The 20,736-nt window shown below is 43.5% G+C and overlaps 1 protein-coding gene across 3 annotated transcripts in view; it reads right to left on the minus strand.

Annotated features, from left to right (window-relative positions):
- Positions 1-17,983, minus strand: part of TSPAN18 (tetraspanin 18) — a 121,208-nt gene extending 103,225 nt beyond the window's left edge. Inside the window, exon 1 of one of the 3 annotated variants that reach the window (XM_033062033.2) lies at positions 17,406-17,983. The gene's annotated coding sequence lies outside the window, so the exon portion shown is untranslated. Of the gene's footprint in view, positions 1-16,600; positions 16,754-17,097; positions 17,119-17,405 lie in introns of those variants that run through there. The other 2 variants (XM_033062035.2, XM_033062034.2) reach the window with 2 other exon arrangements.
- Between the last annotated feature and the right edge of the window lie 2,753 nt (positions 17,984-20,736).

A 20,736-nucleotide genomic window follows, 5' to 3' on the forward strand; every position in this document is an offset into this window, starting at 1 on the left:
GGCAGAAGCCATCTATCAAAGAGGATGACCCATTCCCTTCCAATAATTACCTTTTACAGCCATGCCTGCATATCCCACTGCCCCTTTGGCTACTCCAGCAATTTGCTTCAGAGGCTCATCCAAAAGCCTGACTCTGCATGGCATGTTTCTTCAGACATAGCAGAGGATTTTGTTTTGCATTTGTATTTAGCATTTAATCTGCAGAGATTACCTGCATACTTAATCAGAGAAGTGACGCTGACATGTCATGTACTTACACTCCACTCTAAATCCTACTTTTCCCACTGCCAACACCTTCATCTTCTAGTATGGAAGGAAGGATTGTGGTGGAAGAATGCAGCTCAAGCTCCCTTCTCTTTGCACACACAAAAACCCAAATGGAAAATGCAAAGAAGTTACACAGTTTAAAATTCATGTCTGCAAAACAACTATGGACACGTTAAGAGCCACCTGTTTATTCATGTAACCTTAAATATTCAAGATTAAGCAAAAAGCTCTTTTTGTGAGAAATAGGAATTAGAAAAACATAGAGATTTTTTTCCCCAGTGATCACAACAATTTCAGGGGGAATTATTTCTCATAAGAAATATTGTTCGCAATTCCTAAAGGCACCCACTGAGAAATGTAAGAATTTGAGAGAAGAGAGTCCACTGAAAACAGCCTTTAAATATACATGAGGTTGGCAAGTGAATTTAACTGCCTGTGATGGGAAAAAATACAAGGGGATGGGGTGAATAGCTATTTCTTCTCACACACACACTGACTTAAAGTAATAAATTTGCTGAAAGCCAAACAGGAAACCATGGTGAACACCATGCTTAATGCACTATGCACCAGCCATATCTTCATGTTATTTAGAGCATTCCACATTAAAACAGCTTTCCCTAAATCTGACTTCCCAAATGTCCAACCCAGTCTGCCTTAGGATGCCCCAAGCTATACAACACCTCAACAAACTCATGTCAAATGAGAAAGGAAAAGCCTATCCCACACTGTCTCACTGCTGTCTCTTTACCTTGCTCCATCCAGTGTCTCTCTAGTCCCAACCCCCAAAAAATCCCTGCAGCAATCCTTCCCATACTGCCTGCCCTTGCTCCTGCCCCCAGGTGATACATGCTGGCAACCAAACACTTCAGCTGCAAAATGGAAGAGGCTGATGCTTTGAAGATTTGAAATAAGCTGGCAGCTCATATTTAACAGTAAATATGCCTTAAAAATAATAAATAAACAACATTACAGGTTCACAGAAACCTGAAAGCCATAAGTTTAATGGCCCAGATAGCCCTGCAGCTCAGTGATTTGGGCTCTCCTGAGGGCTAAAATTGCCTGGCTAGTCCTGATTAAAAAGATAAGCACAGACAGACCCATTGCTCTAACATATTTCAGAGACAGCTAAAGGAATGACTGAGTCTCATGGGTCTAATAATACACTATTTCAGTTATTTATATCATTGGCTGGCCAAGTATTTACCTGGTTCCAAAGCAGAACCCTAACAGAATCTCTGTAGAATTGAATGAGATATTCCTAACACGTCAAAAACTTCAGCCAAAAGCCTTAATAAACGGAACAGCAGTTCCTCACAGATACAGATATTATCCCCAGAGGAATATGCCTGGCTGCCTCCTGCACAGACTTAACCAACCCAGCCACTTTGGGCACAACAGCAGAGCAGGCACAGCCCTGCAAACACAGTGCCTGCTCGGGATCTTGGACAAGCCTTGCTGCCCAGCTCACAGCAGCCATGGAGAGAACATTCCCAACCTGAGTGTCCACCCAGAGCCCATGTCCTCCCTGGCTTAGGGTGCTGAGAATCAGAGTTTCCTTGGAGAAACACTGGTGTCCTGTGCTGTTGTAGGACACTTGTGTTCCATCTGTGCAGGGAAGATGGTCCATGCCATCCCTCAGGTATGCCCATGACTGGATGAGTTGCTCTGGCAGGGACAGACCTCCCCTATTGTGTTTTATATTTTTATTTTTTGCTGAAGTTGGGATTAAAAGTTTGGGAGACAGTATTTTTTGTTTGGACTTAGATGTTTATTAATTTTTATTTGTATTATAGTGAGATTTACAGCACTTTTAAGCTAACAATTCGAAAATGGAGACATTTTGTTTTCTGCAAGGCCTTTTAAGGACCAATTTGTTTAATTAAGAATGGACACTTCAATTATTTTTACTTTTAACTTAATAACTAATTATTCATGACTTGCAATGTGGATTTTTTTTAAATTTAATTACAAAAAAATTATCTAAACCTATGAAGAAGAAAGATAAAACCTTTGCTTTAAAACTTTCATCTTGTTTTCTATATATGGTTATATTTCAAAACTTTAAATTCCAAGTTTTTCACCATGTGATATTACACACTTACATGTAAACTCCACGCTCATGATTTTAGTTTTACCATTTAATTTTGGAAGTTTCTCCATGGCCTTAAGTCAAAAGCAGTGTTTTCTTGGGGGTCAGTACCTGTTAGTACAGAAGGTATAAAATTCCCAATTTCCAGGGTTCCAACACTCCCCCACAACAGAGGCATCCTTGGCACTGCAGGCATGTCCCACAAAGCTGGCAGGGGTAGGAGGGGCACCACTGTGAGCTCTTCAGCTGTGTGCCAGCCTTTCCTGAGGAGTGCTGCTTGCAGGGAGCACCTGGCCTACACCACACCTGCAGATGGGCTCAGCTACTCACACAGAATTGGTCTATCCAAACAATGGGTGCACCAGTCCTCCTTATCGCTGGGAGAAGGGGCTAACAGATGAAAAGCTACTTACAACTTAATTTCTGACTGAACTGTCCTTTTACAGTTGAATAGCATCATTCTCACTTTCCCCACCATCAGCTCCATATGTTGAAAGGGTTAAAAAAGACAGCAGAACCATTAGCATTTTGATAGCTTTCCACACATGTATAGCAAAAAGTCTTTAAAATTCATTGCGCTGAGATAATCCTTCAAGTCTAGCATTTCCTCCTCAGCTTGAGGCAACCAACTGGTTTTCCTCCCCTTAATACCTTCATGGAAAGCTCCAAGGAGTTGCCAGGTTAGAAGACGCAAATATGTTCGGGAAAAGCAGAGTCCTGAAGTTCAAGAGAAGCCATGTAAGGTGTCTGGGGCTTAATTAAGAAACAACTATAGGGGCAGCTTATTAGATACTGCAAACCCCTAGAGATCCTGGCTTCTGTACATCACAGCTCTCAACACATGCACACGCTGTTTTCCTTCCAAAATGCTGAGCACACGCAGCTCCCACTAATTTCAGCTGCCACAGAAAGCGCTCAGCATCTCTGAAGAATGAGCAAATTAAAAACCTTGACCCTGATTCCACTCAAGCTCAGGGACTTGAGCTCTCATCAAGATCAAGGCTGAATTTTTTAACACTATTACAATCTCGAGAACAAAGCGGTGATTTTGAACTGCTCAACCGGCATTAATACTCAGCAGCTCCACACCTGTGCCTGGGAAGTTGTTTTTGGTTTTTTTTTTACAACATGTGCTGTTTTAATAACTCCAAAGCAAATTGCTTTCTCAAGGAAGCGGCCAGGAGTGCCTCAGGGCAGAGGAAGAGGCCATCTCACTTTGTGCCTTTGATTAGGTTTGTTGCAGTGAGAACAGGCAGACGCTTCAGGACCACATCACTCCTCAGACACCACTAAAGGGTCGGACTCAAGGAGTCACTAACTTGTTAAGGGCTATTAGGCCTGATTACCTGATCTTCCCAAACACTATTTTGGGGGGAAAACAGTCTGAAAAAACCTGTCTGTTCAAAGGAAAATGATTGCTATGAACCTCTGCACACCTTCAAGGAAATTTAACTGGCAAGAAGTTGACATTCCCAAAAAAGAAAGAGTGCCAGTGCACTGCAGTACTGTGTGGAAAAGAAGGCTCAGATCTCAGGGCCACCACCTGTAGTGTCCCATACTATCCCAAACTATGAAATATTGACTATTTTGGCTGAGGTAAAAATTTCTCTGCCCCCAACCCCATCCTTCCAAAGAAGATCTTTATTTTCTGTGAGAAAAAGCTGATGAACCAAGCCTTGCCCCTAACCTCTCCCTGCAAAAACAACCCCAAACACCTCACAAATAGAGCTTCATTTACAGAGAAAAAGTTGTCCTATCCAAATTTAATAAATGCACAACTAATGCAGCCAAAATAAGAAAAGGCATTAGCAACACATCATCGAGTTACTTGGGAGTTACTTATTTGGCTCCAATAGCACAGCAAAGCAAATAATTTATTATTTATTATTATTTATTTTATTTATTTATTTATAATTTATTTATTTAGCTGGGAAAAATCTTCTCATACTTCTCCATTTTTTAGACGTGAGCTATCTTAACAAGGAGGAAAATTTGGATAGGTGCTATTCTCTTATTTTCCAGTGTGTTACTAGTTTCCCATGATACCCTCAGCAAGCTATTTAGATTTCACTTACACCAGAAAAATGGGAATTCTCTGCCTCAAAAAGGTGCTACAAAGATACAATTCATTTGCAACTGTGAGATGTTCAGATAATGTGGACCACACAGACTCTCAATAATCAAGTGGTGGATAATTACTGTGACATGAAACAGAGAGGCTGCATCTGCCAGAAAAATTCTGAGCAACTGACTCATTCTGGTGGGCCAGTCCAGGGATAGTTCAGATGCCTGCCCAATCTGTTCCTTCAGGCACAGTGCACTGTTTCATTATCCAGCAGTCAATCTCTGATTTCTATCTCAGGGTGTACACACAACAGCAAATGCTACCAGCTTTTCGAATCCTCTTTCAAACACATTTGCTGTTATTGGAAGGGTGAGAAAATTACCTTATCATCAGTTCCAACAACTGCATCTGTTTCACCACCTCCTTGCTAGACAATAGTGTATCTGGACAAATCCCTGCTTTACTTAGGCAGAATTCATCACAAGGAACGAAGCTCAGGGACAATAGAACAGAAGGGGGAAAGGAAGAAAGAAATATTGTCTATGAAGGGCTACCTACAAAGCTACAAGACAGCCAGACTCGGGCAATCTTACATTTCACCATATTCCTTTTTAAAAAATCAGTATTTGGTCCTACTCCACACTGTTGCAGTCCATAAAGAATCAAGGATTACAGCTGAAGATTGTAGCTTCTTGTTAAGCACATTCTGCAGATGTAATCTTGTAGGATGTTAAGGGAAACAGATCCACTACATGGCTTCTCTGGGCTCCTTCAGCTTAGAATTACAAGTCTGAGACAGTGACATTGAAGTCCACAAGAATACAACCCCAGCCACAAAAAGGGTTTTGCAAGCCAGTCTCAGGGAACATGCAGCCCTGCTGTGTTATGACAAACCCTTTGCAACACTATTCTAGTGCAGCCTGACTTTATTTCAACAGGAAAAATGTAGAGTGTGGCTCATTCATACATCTAAGACCTCAGCCTAGCTGGAACTATTTTCAGACTAACCTATGATTGTTTTTTTTTTTCATTTCACCATCCCAGATTCAGAAAAAAAAGAGTGATGTATTGCATCAATAGCTTACTTTTCCCAATAATTTAGGTATACTTAAAATATGAGCAGAATTTAGATATGAAATGGATGCAAAGTAGTCAGGACATTCTGTGATTAGAAGCTACAAGCTGACTTTTTAGGGCAAAAGGTGCAGTCCTTAAAAATATGTAAGTCCCAAATTACAGCTATCATTGAGAGCACAGCGGAAGGCTCTGAAGAAAGGTAGCAGCTTACTTTTGTCTTCCTGGGGATCTATGGAACCTTAGCAATCAGCCTCCTAGAGGTTCCTTTAAAGGTTCCTTTGATCACTGTAACCATAAGCAACACTAGAAATCTGCTGTCATTTCAATCCTAGAGGTCTTAGACTTGATTAATTTAAGAGAAATATTTTCTTAGGTCAATTTTTTGTGAAAACATATTAAGACATTATTGTCATCTTATATTTTAAGATAAGTATTGCCTGTTTATTAAAAAAACAAAACCAAAAACATGAAAGTAAGGCTTATGGTGTTTTAATCTGTTCTTTCAAACACTCTGTATCTGAGGTCTGCATCTCTGCATACAGACAGACACAGTGGAGCTCATCCCAAATCCAGGGCTGGTTTGACATTATATGATTTCCTGAATGCTGTGCTGCATCAAAAAAAGCTGTATGGTATTCCTGGTTCTAATTTCTACTAGGTCAGACCTTCCACTGCTGCTTCTGTGTGCTGTAAATACACCTTATGCCTCCCAATTTAACTTGAAGGAAAAGGAGGGGTGTAACCCAAAGGGCAAGCTCAGACTCCTTGTCTACCACAAGATGAACACAAGCCTTCTTAAAACACATTAGTGGAGGCCATCTGAGGATGAACTTGGCTTCCCTGAAACAGGAAACTCCCATTATTTAACCTCAAATAGACAGCAAGGGTTGGAATTTTTTGCCTGTAAGAAGAGTGTTTTGTCTTTGTGCAATGATGAAGCTTCAGCCTTTCCCCCCGCCGCTTTTCTAAAAACAGCAAGAACAAAATACAAAGTACAGGCAGAGTGGCATTCCCATATAATCAGAACTGGACTGTGCACCTCAGCTTTGCAATCCCACCTTTTATGACAGAGGGATCCCCTGAAATGTCCCCTTGGCAGCCAAGCAGCACAGAGCACATTCAGGGAGCTGAGCTGCACTGGAATAACCAGGCTCAGGGTCCTTGGTGGGGCAGAGCACAACCACAGAGAACAAACACCCTCACTAAGCATACACCCAGCTTAGCTGAGGTTCCTTGACTTTCTTCTTGTTTTCTCCTTACTTTCTCTTAAGGAAGGACCAAGACAGGACTACTCTCTCCTCTCCATAAAATACAAGCAAGACATTGGAAGAAAGAGGCCTATTACAGAAACCATGTGCTAGCCTTGCCTTTGCTGAGCTCACCACAATCAAACCAGCACAAGAGTTTTTCATGTTGTTCCAAGCAGCTCCTCTCTTGCCCTAAGCATTATTTTTCTTACTCTGCCCAACAACAATGGCCCAGGCACAAACATATCAGCAGTGTTCAGCTATATTTTCCTTGGTTGCTTAAGGTGATTTTCTAATAATATTCCTCAGAGGAAGCAGTGGTTTAGGAGTTATATGTCCTTGTACAGCCTTGACCCTGACAAAATACACCAGCATTGCTTCAGGGTCAGTCTTTCCCCTCCTGTCACTGACAAGCTGATTGCTTTGCCAAGGTCTTCAGAGATTCTTTACTGCATAAGAGCACGTCCAGGGGAGACACAAACATGAAGAACCAGTGAGGAAAGACAGTGGTAATACCACTGAAGAAGACACAAGGATGCCTGAATGGGAACTCAGTTTTTAGAGAGAACCTCATTTTTTGAGACTTGAAACATTTTTTTATTTCACATAGGAATGAAAATTTGGAATCCTTCATATATAAACACATGTGCTCTAGAACAGCAGTTCTGTGGTTAAGACGGGAATTTCTGGCATGTAGGAAACCTTCTTTCAGGACCCTGTTTTGGATTTGTGACAGCATAGGTGAAAAACCCAAACCACTTGGCTCCTATCTGTTTTGACTAAGAAATTCTATCCTATATGCAAGAAATTCACCCAAGGAGAACTGAGTGGAGACCAATCCTTTCCCACAAAGCAGTAATGGTTTCAATAAATCAGCATCTTCTGCAGGCAAATTGTTTCCTTGAAGACTCCTAGCCAGTCCTAGCCTCAAGTAGCAACCAGTGTGGTTTCTGCTGAAGACATAAGCCTGGAAGAAACCCACCCAACAGAAGTTCTGCTTAGGAACTGCTTGTGTCCCCTAAGTATGGCCACTGCAACACAGTATAGAAAAAACAAATTAGGTTTCATAAAATTTACCCTGACAACTCAGGATTCTGTATTTTTCTCCTATTCTAGTAGCTTGCATTGTTAAACAGAGGAAAGGAGGTATGGTGGGAAAACCTCACGTTCTCCATTCATGTTTACTTTATTCATTCCTTCGTCTGGGACAGTAAAAATTTTGCTGATATCCAAAAGAGCATGTGCATGTGGCAAATCTTTGGAGCCTGGGCTATACATTATGTGGTCAATTCTACACATGAGGGCAGACAGTATCTTTTTCTTCTGTAGCTCTAAGGAGAAGTAAACCTGTCTCTACAGGGAATTCAAAACAAACACAGTAGCACCACAGATCTATGTCAGTTTGTCTTGTTGATTTAAGACACTGCTTATGAAATGGCTTGAAAGAATCTCCAAAAGTACAGTCTTCTTAAACTCTGTTCTCCAGAAAAAAAATGTTTTTCTACTTCTAAACACAGCAATTTTTATGTGCAGTACAGGATTACTCTATATAGGTCACTGACACTCCATGGAAACCTAGATAAATAGCTCTATTCCCACACTAAATTTTGTTGGCTTCTCTTCCTTTATTGCTAAGAATATTTCAACTGGAACAACATATTTGTGCCTTTGAGGTTCTCTGTTCCTGCTGCCACTTCCCCACCTGGAGCTATAATCCTACGCTTGTCACAAACCCAGCCACTGCTTCAGAACTTATTACAGCTACAATCTGCAGATTATAGCAACTTCTAATAGGGGATAAGCAGCAGGAAAAGGTGAGTTTAAGCTGCACAGAACCTGCTGGTTCAAAGAGCTCTATTATTAATATTTATTATTTCTAAGCATTCATTGAGTGCTGTAGAAGATAAAAGAATGAATTGAAAGCAAGAACCAAGGAACCAAGTTTATATAAGACAAGACAATGTGAAATCTTAAGGAATAAGTGCAGTGTTTGGGAAGGAGAGCCAAAGAAAATGTAGTAACAGTAACGGGGAAAAAAAGCCACACCTTTTATCAGCATGATGTTCCTAACACTAATAAGTATGAAGTGAATTTTTCAGTGTCTAATCAGAACTGTTGTCCATAGGGGATCTTCTGAGCATTTTTACAAGGCATTGGGAATGGAGCTTTGATCACAAAAAAGCAAGTGTGTGGAGGAGAGGGGTGGGGGGGCTGGAAAAACAGCAAAAGGAAATATAACTGGTGTTAAGAAAAAATCCAGCCTTGGATGGATGCTTTACAAAGCTCCAAATAAATCCATTTAGATTTTGTGTACAGGGTTAGAATGAGGCATAATTCTCACTCAAGTCCTGCCATTACAGGCAAATTTCTCCTCTTTCCCACAAACCCTTTGTGCCTGGGTCTCCCAGTTGATACTTCTCTCCCCTAACAAAGATGGGAGCTCATGGCTTACACCATTTTAAACCTTCACACTTGGAAATAACAACTCACAACGCTTCACAGCTCCAATGCACTTCAGCAAGATTAGCTAACAAGAACGTTCATCATACCCACATGCTGAGGGTACCGTCTTCATTTTCACAGCTGGTGAAACAGATGCTCAGAAAAGCAACGCAACTTTCCCAGAGCTAAGGAGTGTCTACAGCAGGCTGATGTTAGAAATGCTGGCATTCACCCACCTCAGTTCTGAGCAGTAAAATCAGTGATAGCACTTGGGAGTGAGAGTCCAGCCCCCCTCCCAAAGCCCTCTGCTCCCCAAGGCTAGTGCAGAGCTTCAAAGCACTTCCCAAAGAGCATCAAGTTACAGAAATACTGAAAGAAATCCACTACAAACTGAAACTTGGAACTATCTGCAGCGGCATTAACAAAGAAAATTAATGTTTTTAAACTAACTCTGACTCTTCTCCTGCCAAACCTTCCCCACTGCAGTATCAAAATATGAACACACAAAATGCGAAGCCTGAAACCTTCTGCTCCCTTCAGCACAATGAGGAGATAGAATAAGAATTCCAAGAGACTGGCAGGATTAAGTAGATTTTTTTCTTTTGTTTTGTGTCTTCTCTGTTTTTCCTTTCTTAATCACATCAGAATGCTGTTCCTGACTGATGTTTCGCTTAACATTTATAAGAAGAAAAACAGTTCTGAATTAAAGCATCACTGTAAGCTGAAGTCCTTATCAGTTTTGCAGGCTTTCTCAATCCTATGAACCCAGAGTGATCTGTCACATCAGCAAGGTATTACATTGTCAATTCTCAGGCTGCCAAAGCAAAGAGATCTTTCGGTGCTTCCAGCATTGTGCCTTAAGCACTTCCAGAATTATCTTTCAGATTTTCTGGTATCTTATTCTGAAAAGAGCTTGGTGTAACTCTAGAAGATCCCTGTGGCATGCCATATTCCCATTGGAAGGAAAAGTTTTGTTGATCTACACAAAATAAGCACCTCATCCTACACAGCTTTGAGAATTCACTCTGACATTAACAGGAAAAAAGGGCAGTCCAGCAGTTCAAAAATACATCATATCCAAAGTTCATCCCCTCAATGACATTCTGAGATATTCAATCCTTTATTTGCCATTATTTCTCATACATGTCCATGTTGTACCCACCACATTATTTTCACCATTTAGCTCCATCAATTTTTATCAGCAAGACTGACATTAGAACACATTCTGGTTTCAAACGACTACAGAAATAAGCATATCAACAACAATTACAGTGATTCCCATTCCAATATCCACTGAATTTCCATTTAGTGGAAATCCCATTATCTCCTTTATGCTGACAACAGGTTTTGAGGACTCATCTGAAAGGTGCCCACAGGTCCCAAAGACTTCCATGGGAGGCAGGTTCTCAGCAGGCCTGAGAAAGCAGTCCAGTTCAGGCACAAGCCCCCTCCGTACAAGATCTGGTTTATTTTCACTCCACAAGAAAATGAGATGTGCCATCAAGTGAGCCAAGAACAAACTCTATCATTGCTTTCCCAGCATAGAGTGTCCCAGTTCAGTGCCCTGTGAGGTCCATGTCTCAGGAACAGGCAAACTGCCAGTCAGTTCATTTAGACCATTTCTCCTGAAGAAGTGTAGACACCATAATTTAGTGCAATATTTATTACTCTAGAACTCTCTTCTCATAGACTGTCTTACACTGAGCTTTCTGTAAGGAGTAAATATAGTAACTGTTTCCATAATAATGTTAAAAATACCCCAACAGATTAAATTCAACAGATGAAACAGGGCCATAAATACGTATGTCTAGCAACACGACCAAAACCACCCTTCTTCAAACTGGGCATTGGGCCATGAAAAGAAAGCTGCTAGCATTACAATTTGAGTGTTGAGCCTTAGGAGCAGCACAGAGCTGCAGGAACAGTCAGTACAGCAATCATGCACAATATACATAACCCGAGCTGCAGTCAGGGGCTCTAAGCTGCTGAGCCCCTGCCAAGCTGTGCCACTGACCCACAGCCAACAAGTCACCATACCCCACACCTCTCATCTGTCCTGTGGGCATTCCAGACAACTGGGGTGGCATAAGATGCATTTAAAGCTGTTTACAACTCAAGTGAGAAGTCTGAGAAAATATAAGAATTATATTTTATTATCTGTTATTATCTCTGTTGTACTACACGACTTTTCACATTAGCAGCTTGGTTTAGTTCTACTTCCTTGGAATCAACAACCACTATAAGGTTTTTTCCTGACAGTAACACCACAGCAACAGGAGTAAAGAGGGTGTGGTTACACTGCTTCCAGAAGACTAACCAGGGCAAACTCCAGATCACACTAGGCACCACAGATGACCCAAAAAAGTCCTTCTCTTACATGGCCATGCACCAACTAAATGAGGGCAAGAAAGGCAGGAATAAGAAATAGATGAACTAAACATGATCAATAAGAAGCTGAGCTACTAAGCAAACTCAGACCTAAACCCTAATTCACATAATAGTGCAGCCCTTTGACAATCAAGTAATATCAAGCACACAGATGAGATTCAGTTTCAGCACTTTCATTTCATCAAAAGCATCCTCTCTTTCGGCTCGAAGTGAAAGACTGGTCTAAAAACTCTGAACTCCATTTAAGTGTAAAAACTGACTCTTCTACACTTATTTTTAATTAATTTCTCAAAATACAGGAAACCTCCATTTTAGACCAGGTTTATTTAGTAAATACATAGCAAAGGGAAGATCCTGATAGCAATAAATAAATAAATAAATAAATCCCAAGACACAAGAACCCCCAGAGACTTATCAGTCACTGGAGTCCTTGTTGGAAGGACCACACTATCAGGAAGATTCCTCTGCAGAAAAAAGATCCTTACTAAAAACCTGTGATGGCCAAAACCCCTATTCCAACATCTCTGAGAACAATGACAGGATACCGGTTATGGTTTTCTTTGAAATTAGTTTGGTGGGGATAAATTGACACCACATGACTACTCTCAATTGTCCTGCAGTATTTGCTGCATATCAGTCCTCCAGAAAAGAAGCATTCAGATTAGGCACTTGGTCACCCAGAGCTTCCTGTATCCAGACAGCTGCAGAGGCAACTCAAATCCAAAACACCCCAGACATATACAACTCACCAGGCTGGTGAGACTGCCTCTAGCTCCAAGGAAGATCAGTGAAGGACAGCCCATTGTCAAAATACAGAAGGTGGCAGAGGTGCAGAAGCAAATCCCATTGTAAGAGCAAAACATCTTTAACATAGCTTGTTTCTTTAATTTTTTATCTGTGCAAAAATAAATAAAAACATGCTGACAAACTGTTTTAGCAGATGGTGTGGTTAGCAGAAAAAGATCAACGCACTGCCTTCCTATAGCCACTTCTTTCAGGCTCAGAAAATTTACAGCCCATGACAGATCTTTACCAATGCAGAAATGATAAACAGCAAAGCAATGTTAAATGCTCCAAGACAAGAGGTTGGATGGGGAGGAGACCCACCAACTGTTTGGTGGGCACTAAATTCACCTGAATGCCCTGAAACTATGGGATGAGTTAATTCATTCACCAGTATGGAAGCTCAAGACTTAAAGAACAGAGAAAAGAAAATAAGAGATGTGGGTGTAGGGGCAGGAGTGGACACGAGAAGAATGCTGAACTGTGCAGTCACAAGCTAAGGTAGGACCAAACGCCACATCAGTTACCAGTGGGGCAGCAGTGACCATCAGAAAGCTAAGCTCTAGCCATCTGGAATATCTCTTCCTATGAAATACAATAAAGTCCAATCATCTTCCCGGTGCTGAGAAGTGATAGTGTGAAGGGAAGGGACAACACAAAACATTAAAGTTTTAGAAGGAATCAGCGGCATGAGAAAGAATGGAGTTGTCTGTACTGATTTTTCTGTGCAACTATTTTCTTCCTTCATTTGCCACTTCCAATTAAAATTAATAATTATTTCCAAGGGGAAAAAAAAACAAAAAAGAAGAGAACACATAAGAAACAGCTTAAAAGGGAATGAGCACTTTCAGATCTGAAACATCTCATTTCTATGCATCTTGAGGGAGAAACACACAGGCTTTGCCCTCTTATGCAAATACATTGCCTGATTTTGAGTCATTATTTTAAAGTGACAACTAAAGACACCCCTTCCCAAATCAAGTTACTTTTCAACTCTCACTGTACCACTTGTAGGGTTCTCTACCCCCATAAAAGCCAAGAAAAATGGATGTGTTTTATTGATGTCAGCTTAAATTAAACAAACAAACAAACAAACAAATCATACTGAAATTAGTCAGAAATCCTTGAGAAAGTGAAAGCAGGGCTTGCCTTGTAACAGTATTCCCAGACAAGGACTGCTTCAGCAGCTTCACAGGGTTTGCACAGAACACAGATATCCATCTGTTTTAATTATAACTCCCAAACAGACCTCGGACCTACTAGCACCTCGTGCAATGACTCATCTCCAACATGTCAAGAACTATGCACTACCTCAGGAAACTCTCTAAATATAACTTGGACCACCATCTGCTTTTTTAGATACCTTAGGCCCCTTAGGCCTTAATTTTGTAGCATCTGAACTTTTCTTTTCAAGTCCTTCCCCTCCTCTAAGACCTACAGGCCCATAAATCCAGTAGCTTCTGTCCCCAGAGCAGTTGTGCCTGTTTTCCTGCAGCCTGGTGAGAACAGACAGGACTCAAGATAATTAAATAAAAACACAGGAACTTCATTATTTATTTTAAAGGAAAATGTGTTTTCTAGGAAGAAAGTCTTTTAGTTGGGCAAATCTGTAAGCTGTTTATCAGCTTAAACTCATTATCTGTCCATATGGTCTTAGCACTGTGGTTTAAAAAAATGGGCATGCACTAGCTGATGAAATGTCATCTGCCCTTATGCCAGAAACTACTATTTTTTTCATTGACGTCAAATTAGGATCCTTGCCACAAGTGAAGGGCTACCATAAGCATAGTCATAATATTTTAATTATGAAAGGATCTTACAGAAGGCAGCAAAGAAGGCAGGGGCAATGCAAGAAAACCCATTCACAAAAACACAGTCATTTCATTCACTTTTTGCTCTAATTCTTTTTGTTTGGGGAGGTGGGGTGGAAAGAGAGCAACCCAGCATTAAAAAAAAAAAAAAAAAAAAAAAAAAAAAAAAAAAAGCAGCAAGGGAATGAGATGCTAAAGCCAATAAACACACATCAAAGCATGAGATGGCTCTGCTTCAACTGCCTACAGTATTCAACCTGGGATAGATTAGGGCAAGACAAAAGGTGTTATGAGGGAAAATAGTGCCCCTACAGCAGTGCAGACCATCTCTCTATCTCCCTAGTGAGAACTCAGCCAGCTCTGCTGCCCTACAAGAGGCAAGGACACATGATAGGCCTAGCTTTGTAGAAACCCAAATTTGTCCCCCATCGTCTGCTGTTGTGATTTGAAGCCCTTCCCAGTCCCCTGCTGAGTTGCTGCAGAGAAGCAGGAGCAGGGTTTATTGATTCTGTGAGTCACAATTAGCCGTGGGACACACGACCAAAGGTTTAGCACAGGACATTAAACCTGACTGAGCTGTCAACTCAGTTATTCCAAGGAGAGAGAAACAAATTGAAGTCACAGTAACAGATGTTTCTCATGTTTTATGAACTGCAATATTATTACTAGTTACAGACACAGTATCTGCCTTTTAAAACAGACCTGCAACACTGTGCGTGTGAAATTATTTGAACTAACGCACCGACAACTTGGCAAAGGACTTGCAGATAGCATTTTCGTACTCGCACAATGATTCCCGTTTCCCTTTTGCCCAGCCCCACCCTGAGAAGGATAATACATGTTCAAGCGGCCAAAAATGAGATCACGCCAGGATAGAGTACTTCGTTGCCATCATCTGCCACGAGGATGCAAACACTCTAACCCCTCTCCTCTTTTGTGGAAAACACACTCAGCCTCTTCGCGGTTTCCACTGGGGGGAAATTAAGTTGTTGGGATCGTTCTGAGTTTTAAGGCAGCCTGGAAACTGAGGACTGGTGTTCTTCCCAGGATGTCTCATCCTTACACCTCAGGGGCAATAAAGGGATTTCCCCGTCATTTACAAAGGAAATCTGAAACACCCTGCGAGCGCGCACCACCTCCGCACCGAGGAGCGAGCCGAGGGGCTGGCAGGGCACAGCGAGAAAGCCCTCTCGTGGAAAACACCAGCATCACCCACCGGCGCCCGCCCCTCGGAACCACATTTGGGCCCCATCCCGCTGGTCCCGGCTCCCCGTGGGATGCGGGCTGGCAGAGTCCCTTCCTTCCCCAGGGAGCGGCTCCGCGTTCACCTGCAAATCTCACCGCGCCAAACCCACTGCGCGGGCGGCCGAGCGATGCCTGGCACACGTCTGCCTTGCAGGAAGGGGGGAAATTTTGGGGGGATTTTGCTGGCAGCCTGCAACATCTCGGAGAAGTTAAAGCTCTTCCTTTCTCTCCTCACCCCGCTACACTTGAATTCGTGGCAACTGCATCACATGGTATTTTAGCGTGCGCCAACAAAAGCTGTACCTCGGCCACGACAAATACAGAAACATTAACTGCCTTCCAAGGAGGGTCAAACATTCGAATCATTTTAACATACTATAAAAATACTTCTGTGAAAGCAGATGATAAAGAAGCGCGTCTGTACATTATGCTACACAGTCGAATTTGAAAGATTCCCCCAAAATTATGAAAGAAATACAGAATGTACCTGTTTCTCAGAATGACATCCCTATCGTTTGCTCTCGGGTTTCTGTACTTTAGCGACAGAACAACTACTGCTCCTTACAAAAACCACTGAGTACCAAAATAAGTATTGTAGTGGTAGAAACCATCAAACGCTTGCATACACCCTGTTGAATTAAGACAACTCTTTAACAATTCCAACTTTTTGCCCACAAGCGAAAGTCCAAGGCGAGCCCATGGTCACAATGAGCTTATGCCCTGCCAGGCACACAGCCATCTCCAGCACGGTTCTGCCCAACCAGATTTGGTAGCCACTGGCTATCCAGTGAATTAATTATGTGCCTAGAGTCTATTAACTGTGTCCAAAGTTGCTCTTATTAGAGAAATACAGCCAGTAATAGGCCGATCTTACTAACTGCTGAGAGAAGTGCTAGAGAAAAAAAATGATTATAATACTTTACAGAAAACCACCCAAGTACAGCACACATGAAAATGCTGTTTACTCACCCACTGTAACCTTTAAATACAAAAGTTACGATAAAACTTGAAGTGCCCAGTTCAGCTTACAAAACCCCCATGTGGTACCTCGCTAACATGTTGCTGCAGCTATAAATCTCTATTAAAGAGTGGGCACCGACCCAGGGCAGCGGGATGGAAGATCAGCAAAGTGTGAAAGAGAAAATTCTTCCCAGTAATTTTCTGAAGCAAAAAACACGGGTCCCACCTTCCTCATCCGAATTTCAGGGGTGGCTGCACACCCCAACACGCGACAGACGCGGCGCAGGGCGCTCCGGGCACAGCCTCCGGGCTCCACCGCTCGTCCTTACGGTCACAGGGATCCCGGAGGGAGGGGTGTCGGGCGGAGGCAACGGAACACGCAAATACCGAGGACAGGCTCTGAGGCTCCCGGAGACGCTCCCGGGGCCCGACCCCGGAGAGGTGTTACCAGCGGGGCGAGTTCGGCTGGCTCGGGCAGCCCTCCCCCAGCTCCCGTGGCGGCGGTACCGGCGGGCGGGCTGCCTTCTCAGCCCCACAAACTTGCACGCCCAGCGCCCCGGGGAGTCACGGCGCTCCCGCACATCCCCCCCTCCCCCGAGGGAACAGCGCAGCGCCGGGCTGGGCGAGCCGCCGGCACCCCGAGCGTCCCGGGGCAGCGGCAGGGCGGTGGGTGCCGAGCCCCGGCCGCGGAAAGGGCAGCGAGGGGAGAGCCCCTCCCGTTACCTGGCGGCTCCCGCGGCGGCGGCTCCCGGGCACGGACCGGGCGGAGCGAGCAGCGGCGGCTCCCGGCAGCGCTGGGCTCCCACTGCCGTGCGCGCCCCGTGCCCGGCAGCTGCGGAGCGCCGGAGCCGCCAGCGCAGCCGGCTCCACCTCCCGGCCGTGCCCCCTCCTCCGCCCCCGCCCGGCCCGGCTCGGCTCGGCCCGGCCCCGGCCCCCCGGCCCCTCCGGCTGGGCGCGCCTCCGCCCGTGCCTCTCGTCTGCCTCGGTCAGGGAACTTGCCGGGTGCCCTGGGTGACCCGTCCCTCCCGTACCGTGCCTCGGCCGCTGGCGGGGCGGGAATGGCAGCCTGGCAAGGGGCAGCTTCACCCGGGACCTGAGAGCAGCGCTGAGCCCGCCCAGCTCGCAGCAGGCACCGGTGGGAAGGAGAGCTGCCTGCCCCCGTCTGCAGGGTGTCCCCGGTGACATCCAATGGGCTCCTGATGCACCGGGGGGATCCTCGGGACGCCAAAGGAGGAGACCGGGGAGGTGGGAGAGAGGGCTCTCTCAGTGAGAGCTGCTGAAATGCCTTCGAAGATCTGCCGGAGAAACTTCAAAGGATGACACCGCGGGACTGGGAAGCCTTTCCAAAGCGCATACCAAAGCGAAGGAAGAGCCCATGTTTTCGACACGGGAAAAGCCTAAGGGAGTAAGGCTTGTGCCGTTGTGCTGTGTGTGCGTAGCGGTAACTTCTGAGCCAGTTAAAAAATTTCAATAGCATTTGACAGCTACAAATTCCGTAAAAATAGATAACTGTGTAGAAGAGGTCATCTTTTTTACTGCTCTTGCACATAGAGCAACCATATTTCAGGTCCAACAGCATCTGACAAGGGAATGCACAAGGGGGTTCATTTTTAATTATCCCCTAGGAAAACTGCTCTTCACTGTTCCTAATACTTACCAAGTCCTTACTGGGTTGGAGTGAAAGAAACTGAGACATAAAAAGAGTGCAGAAGTAACGCTGTTGCACTCAGTGACAATCAATAGCTCAGGATAAGTAGATTGGACTTCAGAAAATTGGACATTATGTCCTTATACAACAACAGAGAGAACAATCCTGCAAGGACCAGATCATGCAAGTGATATGCAGATGTGTCCTGGTGCTGATAAGAACTCCTGCTTATTTAATCAGGCTTTGCAAGATGGGAGATGCAGATTTGGACCCTCAGAGCTTAGCAGAACAGAGACAACAGGAATGTCTAACAGTGCAACGCAAAGGAAAAATAGATGTGCCAGCATCTCTGTATAATCTCTGCTAATGTGTCATATATCTGGTAATGAACACTTACAAGGCTCCCCAGGTGTAGATATTTGTTGGTGTTGGCTTTCTTTTATTTCCTAATGTGAAATAAAAATAGGGAGATACACATAGAATTTAACAGTTATGGTCCCAAATCTATTTCTGTGTAATAGCAAAACCAGATTACACAAGCAAACTGTATGTGAAGTGCATGTTTTGTTATAGCCTATTGCTTAAGACAGGCAATCATTTCAGGGTCTGATATTTCCTTGTAATATTTGGGCCCATGTTTTTCCATTTCTGTTTTGCTATTCATTTATTTGTGTCACACAGCATGATCCGAGCTCTGCTTGGTCTTTGTGGCAGAGTAGGGGATTTCCATTTCTTTATTAAGCACAGTTTGACACGAGGTAATAGCCTTGTTCCTTATTTGATTCCTTTGCAAAGGACTCAGAGTGCTATTTTCCAGGAGGCTGGCTTGTCATATCCCTTAAGCAGCAGATCATAGCTCTTTCAGGCAGAGATTACATTTTTGCTCTACAGACCTGCCAAACTGGGCCCATAGGTCCTCTCCCTGCACTGTCCATAGCAAGCTCAGACGTGTACCCCTGCACTGCCCAGGACTATTGCAGAACCCCACATGCCAAGCAATTTTATCATATTAATGAGTAAATCATGAAAGTGTGCGTGTATTTGCCTGGCTGCCCAGCACATATCCTTGTTTTAGGGCCTCATGCACAGGTCTCATGTGGAGGGTTTCCAGTAAACTGACTGGGCTTAGTCCTGGTGGAAACACCACCATTTGAAACAGGCCCAGATTCCACAAACAAGATCCTCTCCTCATCATGGACACTCTTGGCATTTTTTCCAACAACTGCCACCCTTTTCCCCTCCAGTGACATCATTATTCTGATATTTTGGGGGGAAAAAAGTGCAGGGTGATGTATCCAAAGACTTGTATGTGTTTTCTGTTTTCCATCCTGATTCTATGAAACTGTTTAGTAAATGAACAAAAGTCAACTATATGTGACCCCAGCTTTCAAATCTTCCACATGCTAGCACAGACACAATAGTGCTCTTACATGCTCAACTGTGCAATTTCAGGGGCCACTATTGAAAATTAGCTTCCCGAGTTCGTAGTGCTTTCACCATCATGAAGGAATTGCTTTGTGAATCCCAGCCAGCACTGAATTGAGTTTTGCATTTAAAGCTGGGGTTTACATTCTTTGCTATGTGTAAAGAACATAGTATATCCTCTGTGAACTTAAAGCATAACAACCTCGAATAAAGCCAATTTTATGATAGATCAACATGTGAAAGGGCTGTTTTACTTGTTTTCTGATAAATAGGTTATTGAATTGAAATCAGAACAAGAAATGAGTTCCATGGTTTAGCCCAGAACACTAAAGCCACTTTCTCCCATTTCATAAGTGCCTGGAGCTGCAGCTCTCCCACTGTCTGAGGAATCTGTCCCTTGAATATTACATCATACATATCACAATCCAAATCACCTCTCTGTTAGCTTTTCTGATAGGCTTGAGTTTTCAGAAGCAGAAACTGCAATATTGGGAAACCATGAACAAATCATGGCAGGTTCCTCATTAGTGTAACTGTACAGATTTTGAGATAAATTTCTCTTCACAGAACTCACCCATTACTTACAAACACTTTCTTGTCTGTGCGTCACATCTTAGTTCTCAACTTCACAGTTTCCCTGTTCCTTCCCTCCCCGGCCTCCCCAGCTTTCCTCCCTCTTCCTTTCCCTTCAGACTGCTCTCTTTCTTTTCCTATTATTGTCTCTCAGTATTTCTACTAATGCTTTTCTCAATTTGCTGTGAAGGCAGATAAGGCAGGAATACAGCCCTGATCCAGCTTGGCTGTGATTCCTAGAGCTGGACTGACACACAGCCCAGCTCATTGCCTAGACAGATGGGCAAAAGGAAACTCTCTGGCATCTGCATGCTGGAACCTGAATACCAGTCTATTTCCAGATAACCATAGTACATTCCAGGAGCAATCTGTGCTCAGTAGAAATCACACAGTGTTATTAACTCTGCCATGAAACTGAATGGCACTTTTGAGAGCACAAAACAAACAAGGTCTCAGCCACAAAGAGCTTAGGATGACAAACTGACTGTCTGAACCTGATCACCTGCTCCCAGATAAGGACAGCAAAGTAAGAGATCTTGTTTTTCTGAAATGTCAGGCACTTAGAGTGCTGACTGAAGTTACACTGATCAGTATGTTCTCTCATCTGCTATCAGACTGCTTTTCCAGGGCCCCTCCATCAGGCTTGGGAAAACAGCATGAGGGGGCAGTTGATGTACTGGTAGCGAGAGGTTTGTTCAAGCTTCATTATTAAAATC

This window comes from Catharus ustulatus, chromosome 6, assembly GCF_009819885.2.
Source record: "Catharus ustulatus isolate bCatUst1 chromosome 6, bCatUst1.pri.v2, whole genome shotgun sequence".
Lineage (NCBI taxonomy): Eukaryota > Metazoa > Chordata > Aves > Passeriformes > Turdidae > Catharus > Catharus ustulatus.